The following is a 13,743-nucleotide window of genomic DNA, read 5'->3' as shown; positions in this document are numbered from 1 at the left end:
AAATGGTAACAGTACAATTGTGATAGATTTTTTTTGGGGGGGGGGGGGGGGAATTTTGGATAGTGTTGATGATTTTTCGTCGAGAAGTTGATATTATTTTTCACACCCGATGCAACGCACGGGTAAATTTCCTAGTTCTAGCTGATGAGCTGGAACCTGTCGGATCTGGTGACCACGTAACGTGCGGGGGCAGTGCCATCAGAGACGGTGAACCCCATGGACATGTCCTCTGCGGTGTCGACAATGGCGTTGTAGATCACTGTTCCGCGCTAAGAGCATATCCAGTCGCGTCCTCCAAAGAGATTTGGGGCGGGACAAAAAAAGTTCCCAGCCACGTCCCCCAAACCCGATTTTTGTCCGGTGTGCTCCGATACGTTGTCCGGCACTTCCCGAGCCTGTCCCCGCTACACAGGGACGCTCCGGGAAAGCCGGACACACCAAAAAGCGAGGCGGGGAGTAGCGGAACCGACGCGTCAGCGGCACATTGAATTTTAACCTAACCGTCGCCTACCTCGCGACGGAAGTTATTGGCGCGCAGCGACGGTGCAGTTCCCGCAGAGGCGCAGCGAAGCGTCTCGTCGCGCCTAGCTCTGCGTGCTGGCGTTAATGAGCGACACCGCTCCCCCGCCTCCCTCCGGCCTATAAAAAGGGCCGCCTCTCATCGTCCCTCTCAGACACAAACCCTAGCGCCTCTCTCCCCAACTCTAGACGCCACCATCTCAAGAGTCGACAATATGGCTGGTAGAGGCGGAGGCCAAGCTCGTGGCCATGGTTGTGGTCGTGTCCACGGCCGCGGCTGAGCTGCACGCTCGCCGTCGCCTGCGACGCCGTCGTCGTCCTCATTGTTGGACATGCGGGACGAGGAGGGCCCCGTGCTGTTCGAGTTCATTATCGTCGTCAAGGGCGACCCACACGGTATCCAGAGGCTGACGGACACCTTCGCCGACTACGTCGCCGGCGACGAGCGCCCGCGCTCGCTGCATCTGCGGAAGGATGAATGTGGCTGCTACCGGTGGATCGTCGACGAGATCTACGACGCGCGCGGCAAGATGCACCTCCACATCGGCTGAGAGAAGTTCACGCGCTACCACCGCCTCGAAGCCGGCTTCGTGCTCGTGTTCTCCTACTTTGGCGACGGGGACATGAGCGTCAAGGTGTTCGATAAGATGCGTTGCCGCCGGAATTGCCACGGCGACAACACCGACGAGAACGACGACTGATGAGTGTTGTTTCTTCACAACGAATATATGCACGAAGGTTTCTGGTTGTTCTTCCTCGGAAGAACCAATAGAGGCACCCTCACCAGGTGGATTTTCCATTTTGGATGATCTGGGTGTGCCCTCGAGTGTTCTTTCTTGGCAGTGAACACACGAAACCTTCTATGCCCGGCCTATTTAGGATTAGTTCTTTTGCAATATTTTATATTTATGTCAACCATGGGTCAAACTATGTATTAGTTTGTGCAAAACCATGTTCCAAATTATGTTTTTGTGTAAACCACTTTGCCAATTATGTATTAGTTTGTGCAATATTTCTTCTCTTTATTGAAATAAAAATACAAAAAACAAAAAATGTATTTTAATGTTTGGGGACGGCCAGCCGCGTCCCCCAAACATGACACGAACGAATCATGTCCCCCAAACGCTCAATCCGGGGCCGTTTGGGGGACAGTTTGGGGGACATGACTGGAGATACTCTAGCGTTGTTGCTGGGACTTTCAGGACACTATGTGAAAATTGTATAACCCTAATATTTCTTTCGTGTTTATTCTGGTGATTCTCATGGTGTATATATACAGTGTTGGTCTATACCTTGATCGATTTTCTTAAGTCCCAGCCATGTGAGAAAAGTGCAACTAAAAAAAGATGCACTTTTTTTAAATTGGAGTTGCACCTTTTTCGGGTGACAGAGATTTAACAAATTCTGTTGTGACATAGAAAAACCGATAAATAGAAGTACATAGAGGGAGGTAGAATACACTAGTAGAAAACATGCCTTTCGATAGGCCCCTTTAGTCTCGACCGTGTCCTGGACCGAGACTAAAAGTCTGACCACGTCGTTTTGAATCCGCCCAAGCGTATGACACCCATTGGTCCCAGTTCGTTAAGATCCTAGAGGCAACAAGAAAATTTTCCTTGCTAAGGCATGGATTGTGGAACCAAAATTTGTCCCAAAGAGCTTAGTTATTCATCATCATGGATGTGCTCGCCATATCTGGACTATTCTTGTCATCATGTTGCGTAGTTTGGACTGGAATGTCCATCAAACAAATGTGCTACTCCCCAGGGGATCCTCAACCTACTAATAGTGATCCCCACCCACTCTACGGCCCTGACCTTTCAGCTAAGCAGATTTATCAGCATCAGTTAGCTATGTCGCTGCAACAAAATCAGCAACATGGAGCTCCAGGAAACAACCAGGGACACCAGCATGTTCAATTTGTGAATGAGCCTTTTGCACATCGGGATGCAGCTAATGTGTTTGAAGCTGCTGACTTGCCAATGGCTGATCCTCCCCTGTTTAATTTCCAAGCAGTTATAGTTGAGCAAGGAATTTAATTACCAAGATGGTTTTCCACCAGGGTCTAATAATGTAATTGATAGTCCACTTCAGGCTTGGACAAACAATATCTCTGTCTCTTCATCGGCCAACATTGATATGATGGATGTGTCCAACGTGTTTATTGCATGGTTTATGCTAATGATTGCTTTGATACGGCTAACAGTATGGTAATGGCAAAATCTTCAGTTGTGATGAGCTTCTTCAGGTCTTTTATGCTCCCTTCAGCTGCTTGCATACATTTAGTTACACATCCTACTACTGCCATGTCGGCTCCTATGGTTTTGAACTTTTTAGAGAATTCCAATCCCTTGCCCAAACAAGGAAGAGACTAAAGTCCTTCGATACTTCAGCTAAGTGGAACTTTGAATCTCTTGGAGAGCAGTGCCTTTCATGTAACAAACTCTACCACGCCTCTTTTGGGATCCAAGAGAAAGGCTGTCAACACCCGGATTTTTAACTCTAGATGCCTATTATGCCATACATCGCAATCGCAGGAATATAGTTTTTGCGAGACATAATAGATCGATATCACAGAACATCATTTATTACAAACCATAATGGTTTTACAACAAAGGATCTCATGATCCAAGTCTTACAACAACAGTTGATCTAAGGATCAATTACAAAACACATAGCGGAAGAAACGTAGTAGCGGTCCATCTGTTCCACAGGCAACTCTTGACGTCAGGAAGTAGTCCTAGTTATCATAGACGTCCTGCTGTCCATCTTCCTGGTACAGATTCTTCTCTTCATAGTCTGGACATTTGAATAGCCAGGGACAAAGCCGTGAGTACTTTATAAAGTACTCGCAAACTATCACTAATAGAAGTACTAATATCTCTAATGGGTTCTAAGCTCTAAGTTCATTTGCACAATGTCAGTTTTATTTCATAAACACTTTAATAGCAAAGACTCTTCATTTGTCAAAACTTACTTAAGTAGGAACATTAGTGTCATTCCCACACTGGGTGGTAGTGTTATCACCAAAATTTGACCGAGTCAGAGGTGGGCCGCGATCAAGATGGTCTTGAAGAATATACATGGAAGAATATACGTGAATCGGCCTTATATGCAAAGTTTGGGCTAGTTTGCCCGTGTATCTGTAATATAGTAGGATGCGTGTCGGTTAGTTAGAGTTTGTCTCGTGCACGGTTGGAATTATTCCCACGTTAGAAAGTCTACGGACTATAAATATGTATCTAGGGTTTATGAAATAAACAACAATCACGTTCACCACAAACCAATCTAGGCGCATCGCCAACTCCCTTGTCTCGAGGGTTTCTTCCGGGTAAGCATCATGCTGCCTAGATCGCATCTTGCGATCTAGGCAGTACAAGTTTATTCGTCGTTCATGCGTTGCTCAGTACTGAAGCCTTTTTGATGGCGAGCAACGTAGTTATCTTAGATGTGTTAGGGTTAGCATTGTTCTTCGTATCATATGCTATCGTCGTGCAACCCTTAGACATCTAGCCGCCCTTACGCCTATCTTAGGCGTAGGGGCGGCACCCCGCTTGATCATTATTTAGTAGATCCGATCCGTTATGGTTGCTCCTTGTTCTTCAAGGATTAGTTTAATATCTGCATAGTTAGGCCTTACAAAGGGTTGGAGGATCCAGCGGCGCGTAGGGTGTAGTTTGCTAGCCCTAGACAGGATGTTCCGGGGATCAACCTCGTGTTGATTTTTAGGCCCTGCCTAGGATCGGCTTACGATCACCGTGCGCGGCCGCGAGGCCCAATCACGAGTAGGACGTTCCGATTATGCGGTGAAAACCCTAAATCGTCGTAGATCGTTTCAGCTTTATCTTGATCAAACAGGACCACCATATATTCGTACACCTCGTGCGAATCATGGGTGGATCGGCTCTTTGAGCCGATTCACAGGACAACCTGAGAGCCGATCGAGGCTCGTATTTAATGTTTACGTGTATGCCATGCAGGAAACTAAGCGAGGCATCTCCATCACCTTCCTGACCACGCCCTTGCACCAGCATCGGACGTGCGTGCCGGAGTCTTTGCGGGCCGTCGCTCGGAGGGACCAGGGTCAACCGCAGCCCTAAGTTGCTCCCGGCTCTCCTGTGTTGCCCGTCGCTGCTCTTCGGTGGGTTTCTGACCGCAACACATTCTGGCACGCCCGGTGGGACACTCTTCGACATCAACCGCATCGCCATCTACATCTGAGATGGCGGAAGGCACCCCAGTTACGTACGAGGATCTGACCGAGGAGCTCAAGAAGAAGTATGCCGAGGTCAAGGCGATCCTCGAAGCCGACCTCATCGGCTCCTTTCACAGAACCCGCTCACATGGCATCAGGTGGAAAGGGTTCTCACCTGAAGGCGCGCTCGATGGAGTGGACCTGTCCGCCCCGTCCGAAGAATGCACCAGGTCCCTGCATCAGGAGATTAACTTCATGGTGGCTCATTCGCTACACCGCCACTCTGAGAACCTGGTGAACACTTTGGAGCGTGTTGCTCTTCGGGTGATCCAGGAAATCATGAGGCACCAGTACTCTCCGTCAGGACCAGCTCTCGGGACATACCAAGGAGAGATGCCACTCCGGTCCGTCCACCGCTGCCATTCGCGTTGGCAGCACCGGAAGTGCCGAATTCACCGGCATTCGTCGTCTACAAGATCGGTGGTGACCCTAGTGACTACCAGTTCTTGCACGAGGCGCCTAAGGAGATCCCTCACGGGTACACGTGCACATACGTGCCAGACTGCGGTAACTGGGCGCCCACAAACCAGGCCGCAACAGCAGGGACTTCTGGGACAGCAGGAGGAACTTCAGGAACGGATCTTGAGAAGCAGACGTGGCTAGCTAAGTATGCCACTCCGACAAACCTCCAGAGCTCAGCTCCTGCAGTTGGCTCAGAGCTGGAAAAGCAAGCATGGCTGGCTAAGTATGCCACCCCGGCGAATCTTCGGAGTTCGACTCCTGCGGCCGAGCACCGAGGATCAAATCGGTACTATGCCGAGAGACCAGTTCGGCATGGTGCCGAAAAGGAGGACAATCGGCTATTCCAAGCCGTACCCCAACGAGTATGAGTTGATCCCGCTACCACCCAAATATCGGCTCCCTGATTTCTCCAAATTTAATGGATCAGATGGTTCCAGCTCCATCGAGCATGTGAGCCGATATTTGGCACAGCTAGGAACGGTCTCAGCATCGGATCCACTACGCGTGAGGTTCTTCGCACAGTCCCTCACAGGATCGGCTTTCGGGTGGTACACTTCGTTGCCACCAGACTCGATCCGGACTTGGAAGCGATTGGAAGAACGGTTCCACATGCGGTATCACTCGGAGGCTTCGAGGCCGGCATTGCCGATCTAGCTCAAGTACGTCGAAGCGCGGAGAAACCGTGGCGAGAATACGTCCAGCGCTTCGGTAATCTTAGGAACCGATGTTATTCGGCTCGTGTGAGTCGAAAAGGAAGCGATCGAGTTGGCGGTGGTGGGCCTTGCATCACCAATCAAGGATATGGCCTCCCAAGCGAGACTACCCTTCACGGCGCACATGGTTCGAAGCGTCGTTATATGAACAGGCGCCACCCGGACTTGTACCAGGACAAATTCAAGCGTGCGGTAGTCCTGGTTGAGGAAGATGAAGACGAAGGCTCTGCGGGAGATCAAGAAGTAGCAGTGGCTGAATGGACTCGGGGGCAACCCCGTGTCCCGCAAATCGGTTAAGCCACCGAGTCCGCCCGGAGGATTCGATTTTGACGTAACTAAAGCCGAGCAAATCTTCGACCTCCTACTCAAGGAGAAGCGGTTGAAGTTACCCGAAGGCCTCAAAATCCCCACGGTACAGGAGCTGAACGGAAAGCCATACTGCAAATGGCATAACTCGTTCTCCCATGCCACCAACGACTGCAGGGTGTGGCGTCAGCAGATCCAAATGGCGATAGAACAAGGACGTCTGATTTTTAACCAGTACGCCACACCTTCCCCGCCGTTAACATGGTGGAGTGCACTTACCCTGAAGGTTGCCAGCCAGGATTCTCGTTCAACATCAACATGGTAGGACCTGGACACCACTCTGGCAAGGATGGAGACGAGGGCAGCTGCTCTCGTAGCAAGGACACAGAGGAGGCCGCTCCATGCGATCGGCTCCGTCACGATGGCAAGCGCTACATCACAGAGGGAGAAGTAAGAAATGTGAGATATCAGCGACCTCTCTCTGATCACCTCCTCAATAAGTATGTGAGTCAATATAGCCAACACCGACGATCCAGCGACGATGATGATAGAGATCGTCTGGCTAGGGACGCCAGGAGACATCGTCGGCACGATCGCGATGAGGAGGAGTACGAGCGCCGTGCCAAGGAAAAATCGAGGGAGCAAGACGACGAGGATAGGCACTGGGACTGCCCCTTCTTCAGACACTGCTGGGATTCAGGAATGAGCGGATTGCCTACAATCGGCAACTGCCCAGAATGTAGACAGAAGAGGATGGATGCAGCTAACGTGTCCGTGTTCAAACGTCTAGGGCCTCTCCCACCTCGAAGCAAGCACGCTGAGTCCCCTCGGGTGGAAGATCTCGAGGATTTGGAAGACGATGAAGAAGAAGAAGAAGACAGGTACCACCGGCCAAGGTGGTGCCCTGATGGACTCAGCCGTTCCCAAAAGCGTAGGGTTCAGCGACTGCGCGGCTTGGAGGAAGCCGAAAGGTTATACCTGCACACGCTAAGGAAGGCGCGGCCTGATCTGGCCGCGAAGATCCAGCGAACCCTGGATGAAGAGGGTCGACCACAAAAAATGGAGTGGCGCCCCAAGCAAAAGAAAGCCGATGATGAGACATCGGCTGGCACAAACATGGTGTTTATCCTTCCGACGGAGTTTAGCGCTCCAGGATTAGACGAGGCACCTGTAGCACAACTTGACTACGGCCCACGGCCGGTTATCTTTGAGAAGCCACGAGAAAGAAGCTACAGACATCTGAAGGCCCTGTACTTGCGAGGTTATATCGATGGGAGGCCTGTCAACAAGATGCTGGTGGACACCGGAGCGGCGGTCAACATTATGCCATACTCTATGCTACGTCGGTTGGGACGCTCTAGCTCGGATCTGATCAAGACCAACGTGACATTGAGCGATTTCAACGGCCAAGCGTCTGACGCACAAGGTGTTACGAACGTGGATCTGACCGTAGGAAGGAAAAGCATCCCTACGACGTTCTTCATCGTCGATAGCAAGAGCACCTATGCTGTTCTGCTAGGAAGAGATTGGATCCACGCCAACTATTGCATTCCCTCCACGATGCACCAATGCGTAATACAGTGGGATGGAGATGAGGTAGAGGTCGACCAGGCCGATGACTCAGCCGAAATTTCAACGGCTGGCATGAACGCTTGGGAAACAGCAGGCCAAGAGCCACTCTCAGGTATCAATTTGGACGACTGCGAGCGCATCGACGTGACGAAGAACGGGGTTAGGCTGGTCCTATCCACCGGCCTGACCGTGTAGCAAGAACCAACCTATGGACAAACGTGGCGAGGCCGATCCTTGGGATCGGCCCCAAAGATCTATGAAGGAACATTACAAAACCTTCATTGAGCGATTCAATATGGAGGCCGATTCCAGCAATCGGCCAAAATTATCCTCACCACATGTTCTGCTTGTGTTCAACATCGATCTATCGAGCAGCGGTTTTACGTCGGCTGATGAGTTAGGAAAAATCAACATTGGTCCTACCGGAGCCGACGTGCAAATACGAGTGCCTTGGCTAACTACGGAGCCGATATCCGCGAGTTACTCGACGGATTCGGCTCGGGGGGCACCTAATCAGATGAACATGTGCAGATGAACATGTGTGCAGTGAAATGTTGGGGGCCGATAGAAAAATCGGCCAGTAAAAAAAAATCAGCATCACGATATATAGCCGATGCACGGACATCGACTTTAGAACTAAGAAACAAAGCCGATGCACAGCCATCGACTCTAGTACAATTACACAGGATCTACCTGCTGCGTGTTCAAGACGCGGATTTTCACCAAGTCCAGTTCATCTGTGAGGCCCTCTACTTCCTCGAGGGGGCAAACAATGAGAGCTTCCTCAGCTGCAATGAGCCGATTGCAGCAGTACTGTCAGAAGTCAGTTTTGGCGTGCAAGGCGGCCTTTTGCTCGTTAAGCCGTTGGTGTTTCGTCTACAATATCGGCTTTCAACGGAGGAAGAGGCAATCGATGGGGGCAAGTTCGGCTAGTTCGGCATGGTGGCTGTCTCAGAGTTACCTGAGTTCAAAGCCCTTGGTCTGATCTGTGCATCCTCACCAATATTCTCGCCATGACTGAGGCTCGGGGGGCAGCTAGCCTGGTAGATGCTCTGTTTTTTAGAAGCCGATTGGAGTGTCATCGGCTGATCCTTCGTCGCAACCTTCTTCACAAAATGATGAGTGCTCGCAGAAGAGGATCGCTGGAGCTGGTGGGAGAAATTTAAGGGCTCTCTTGAAAACTCTACATTATCCACCAGATCTCAAGGACATCAGCTGAAGAATTGAAGGATGGTTTGTGAAGGACCGATGCGTTGCTATCGGCTCATTAAGCATTGGACGAATCGGTAAAATCAGTATGAAGGGAGATCGGCTAAATTAGCTTGAAGGAAATCGGCAAAATCAAATTGGGGGAAATTCTTCATTGATAAGCAGAGTTTCTTACATGAAGAGCTGATTGCTCTCAAAAGGAAGTACTAGGGGGTACATTGCCCCGTCTACTACTACTGATCCTATGCTAAAAGGTCCTATCTACAGGCCGTCGCTGCCCTCGTCGTCGCCGTCGTCGCCGCTGTTGGCGCTACTCCCGGCGGGCTCGTCGTCGCTGCTCCAGCAGCCGCCGGCCGGGCCTTCATTGTCCTCATCCTCCTCGTCAGCGTCGTCGTCGTCGCTGTCGAAGTCACTGAGGTTCCCCGGCCAGGGACAGAAGCGCTTGGCCGGCGGCTCGTCGGAGGAGGTGTCATCCTCCTCCTCCTCCTTCTCCTCCTCCTCCTCCTCGGGGGAGGTGAAGTCATCGCAGGAGAAGCGATCGTCATCGCTCTCCTCCTCCTTTTTTCCATCGGCGAGGAAGCGGAGGTCACTTTCCCCGTCGGTCGAGGACTTGTCGTCCTCAGACCAGACGGAGAAATCATGGCTGGATTCCTCCCCGGCCTCGATGGCGCGGCGGATGTTGGCCGCATGGGCCTCCTCCGGGTTCCACTCCGGCGTCGGCTCGCGGGAGGAGGAGGATTGGGTCGAAAGATCCAATGAGGCAGAGGAAGAAGACATGGTTGCGCAGGAGGGCTTTTGGAGTGCTAATGCGAAGGGGATGCCGAAGCGAATTGTTTGGAGCGGTTAAATAAAAGGGGATATAGTGGAAATTCAATGCCACAACAGTTTCCGAGGAAGTGGTGCCTAAAAAAAAACTGCCAGGTCACGCGGAGAAGTTGAGAAGGCAAGGCATCATGATGAAGGAGTGCTGCGACGGTTCCGCCACGACATGACCCGACGAAGAAAAAGCGAGTGATTTTGGAATTATCAATTCCAAAACCGAGGGAGCATGTGTTATCACGGAATTTGACCGAGTCAGAGGTGGGCGCGATCAAGATGGGCTTGAAGAATATACATGGAAGAATATACGTGAATCGGCCTTATATGCAAAGTTTGGGCTAGTTTGCCCGTGTATCTGTAATATAGTAGGATACGTGTCGGTTAGTTAGAGTTTGTCTCGTGCACGGTTGGGATTATTCCCACGTTAGAAAGTCTACGGACTATAAATATGTATCTAGGGTTTATGAAATAAACAACAATCACGTTCACCACAAACCAATCTAGGCGCATCGCCAACTCCCTTGTCTCGAGGGTTTCTTCCGGGTAAGCATCATGCTGCCTAGATCGCATCTTGCGATCTAGGCGGTACAAGTTTATTCGTCGTTCATGCGTTGCTCGTGCTTGAAGCCTTTTTGATGGCGAGCAACGTAGTTATCTTAGATGTGTTAGGGTTAGCATTGTTCTTCGTATCATATGCTATGCGTCGTGCAACCCTTAGACATCTAGCCGCCCTTACGCCTATCTTAGGTGTAGGGGCGGCACCAGCTTGATCATTATTTAGTAGATCCGATCCGTTATGGTTGCTCCTTGTTCTTCAAGGATTAGTTTAATATACTGCATAGTTAGGCCTTACAAAGGGTTGGAGGATCCGGCGGCGCGTAGGGTGTGGTTTGCTAGCCCTAGACAGGATGTTCCGGGGATCAACCTCGTGTTGATTTTTAGGCCTTGTCTAGGATCGACTTACGATCACCGTGCGCGGCCGCGAGCCTAATCACGAGTAGGACGTTCCGATTATGCGGTGAAAACCCTAAATCGTCGTAGATCGTTTCAGCTTTTATCTTGATCAAGCAGGACCACCATATATTCGTACACCTCGTGCGAATCATGGGTGGATCGGCTCTTTGAGCCGATTCACGGGACAACACTGAGAGCCGATCGAGGCTCGTATTTAATGTTTACGTGTATGCCATGCGAGGAAACTAAGCGAGGCATCTCCATCACCTTCCTGACCGGGTATAGGTCGGGTGGCACGCCCTTGCACCGGCATCGGACGTGCGTGCCGGAGTCTTTGCGGGCCGTCGCTCGGAGGGACCAGGGCCAGCCGCAGCCCTAAGTTGCTCCCGGCTCTCCTGTGTTGCCCGTCGCTGCTCGCCAGTGGGTTTCTGACCGCAACACCCATTTTAGCAATAGTAAATAAAGCAAACTAGATAAAGTAAATGCAAGTAACTAATTTTTTTGTGTTTTTAATATGGAGATCAAGACAGTAAATAATGTAAAGCTATCAACTATTTTTTTGTTTTTTGATATAATGCAGCAAACAAAGTAGTAAATAAAAATAAAGCAAGACAAAAACAAAATAAAGAGATTGGAGGTGGAGACTCCCCTTGCAGCGTGTCTTGATCTCCCCGGCAACGGCGCCAGAAAAAGTGCTTGATACGCGTACATCACGCGTCCGTTGGGAACCCCAAGAGGAAGGTGTGATGCGTACATGCGGCAAGTTTTCGCTCGGTAAGAAACCAAGGTTTATCGAACCAGTAGGAGCCAAGAAGCACGTTGAAGGTTGATGGCGGCGGAGTGTAGTGCGGCGCAACACCAGGGATTCCGGTGCCAACGTGGAACCTGCACAACACGATCAAATTACTTTGCCCCAACGTGACGTGTGAGGTTGTCAATCTCACCGGCTTGCTATGTAACAAAGGATTAGATGTATAGTGTGGATGATGATTGTTTGCGAGAAAACAGTAGAACAAGTATTGCAGCTTGATTGTATTCGATGTAAAGAATGGACCGGGGTCCACAGTTCACTAGTGGTGTCTCTCCCATAAGAAATAGCATGTTGGGTGAACAAATTACGGTTGGAGCAATTGACAAATAAAGAGGGCATGACCATGCACATACATGTTATGATGAGTAGTGTGAGATTCAATTGGGCATTACGACAAAGTACATAGACAGCTATCGACATGCATCTATGCCTAAAAAGTCCACCTTCAGGTTATCATCCGAACCCCCTCCAGTATTAAGTTGCAAACAACGGACAATTGCATTAAGTATGGTGCGTAATGTAATCAACAAATACATCCTTAGACATAGCATTGATGTTTTATCCCTAGTGGCAACGACACATCCACAACCTTAGAACTTTACATCGCTTGTCCCAGATTTAATGGAGGCATGAACCCACTATCGAGCATAAATACTCCCTCTTGGAGTTACAAGTAACGACTTGGCCAGAGCCTCTACTAATAATGGAGAGCATGCAAGATCATAAACAACACATAGATAATAGATTGATAATCAACATAACATAGCATTCACTATTCATCGGATCCCAACAAAACGCAACATGTAGCATTACAAATAGATGATCTTGATCATGTTAGGCAGCTCACAAGATCCAACAATGATAGCACAATTAGGAGAAGACGACCATCTAGCTACTGCTATGGACCCATAGTCCGGGGGTGAACTACTCACACATCACTCACAGAGGCGACCATGGCGGTGAAGAGTCCTCCGGGAGATGATTCCCCTCTCCGTGCGTAGGTGCCGGAGGCGATCTCCGAATCCCCGAGATGGGATTGGTAGCGGCGGCGTCTGCGGAAGGTTTTCCGTATCGTGGCTCTCGGTGCGGGGTATTCGTGACGAAGACTTTAAGTGAGGCGGAAGGGCGGAGTCGGAGGGCTGACGGGGGGGCCCACACGCTAGGGCCACGCGGGCCCCTCCTGGGCCGCGCCGCCCTAGTGTGGCGGCGCCTCGTCGCCCCACTTCGGTTCCCTTTCGGTGTTCTGGAAGCTTCGTGGAAAAATAGGCCCCTGGGCATTGATTTCGTCCAATTCCGAGAATATTTCCTTACTAGGATTTCTGAAACCAAAAACAACAGAAAACAGCAACTGGCTCTTCGGCATCTCGTTAATAGGTTAGTGCCCGAAAATGCATAAATATGACATAAAGTATGTATAAAACATGTGTGTATTATCATAAAACAAGCATGGAACATAAGAAATTATCGATACGTTGGAGACGTATCATACAGCAGCAAGTTTCCCTCAGTAAGAAACCAAGGTTTATCGAACCAGTAGGAGTCAAGGAAGCACGTGAAGGCTGATGGTGGCGGAGTGTAGTGCGGCGCAACACCAGGGATTCCGGCGCCAACGTGGAACCTGCACAACACAATCAAGATACTTTGCCCCAACGTAACAGTGAGGTTGTCAATCTCACTAGCTTGCTGTAAACAAAGGATTAGATGTATAGTATGGAAGATGATTTTTGTATGCGAAGAACATTAAAGAACAATGTTTGCAGTAAATTGTATTCGATGTAAAAGAATGGACCGGGGTCCACAGTTCACTAGTGGTGTCTCTCCAATAAGAAATATCATGTTGGGTGAACAAATTACAGTTGGGCAATTGACAAATAAAGATGGCATGACAATGCACATACATATCATGATGAGTAGTGTGAAATTCAATTGGGCATTACGACAAAGTACATAGACCGCTATCCAACATGCATCTATGCCTAAAAAGTCCACCTTCGGGTTAGCATCCGCACCCCTTCCAGTATTAAGTTGCAAACAATAGACAATTGCATTAAGTATGGTGCGTAATGTAATCAACACAAATATCCTTAGACATATCATTGATGTTTTGTCCCTAGTGGCAACAG

This window comes from Lolium rigidum, chromosome 6 (assembly GCF_022539505.1).
Source record: "Lolium rigidum isolate FL_2022 chromosome 6, APGP_CSIRO_Lrig_0.1, whole genome shotgun sequence".
NCBI classification, from domain to species: Eukaryota; Viridiplantae; Streptophyta; class Magnoliopsida; order Poales; family Poaceae; genus Lolium; species Lolium rigidum.
Note: the sequence above shows the minus strand (reverse complement) of the source record.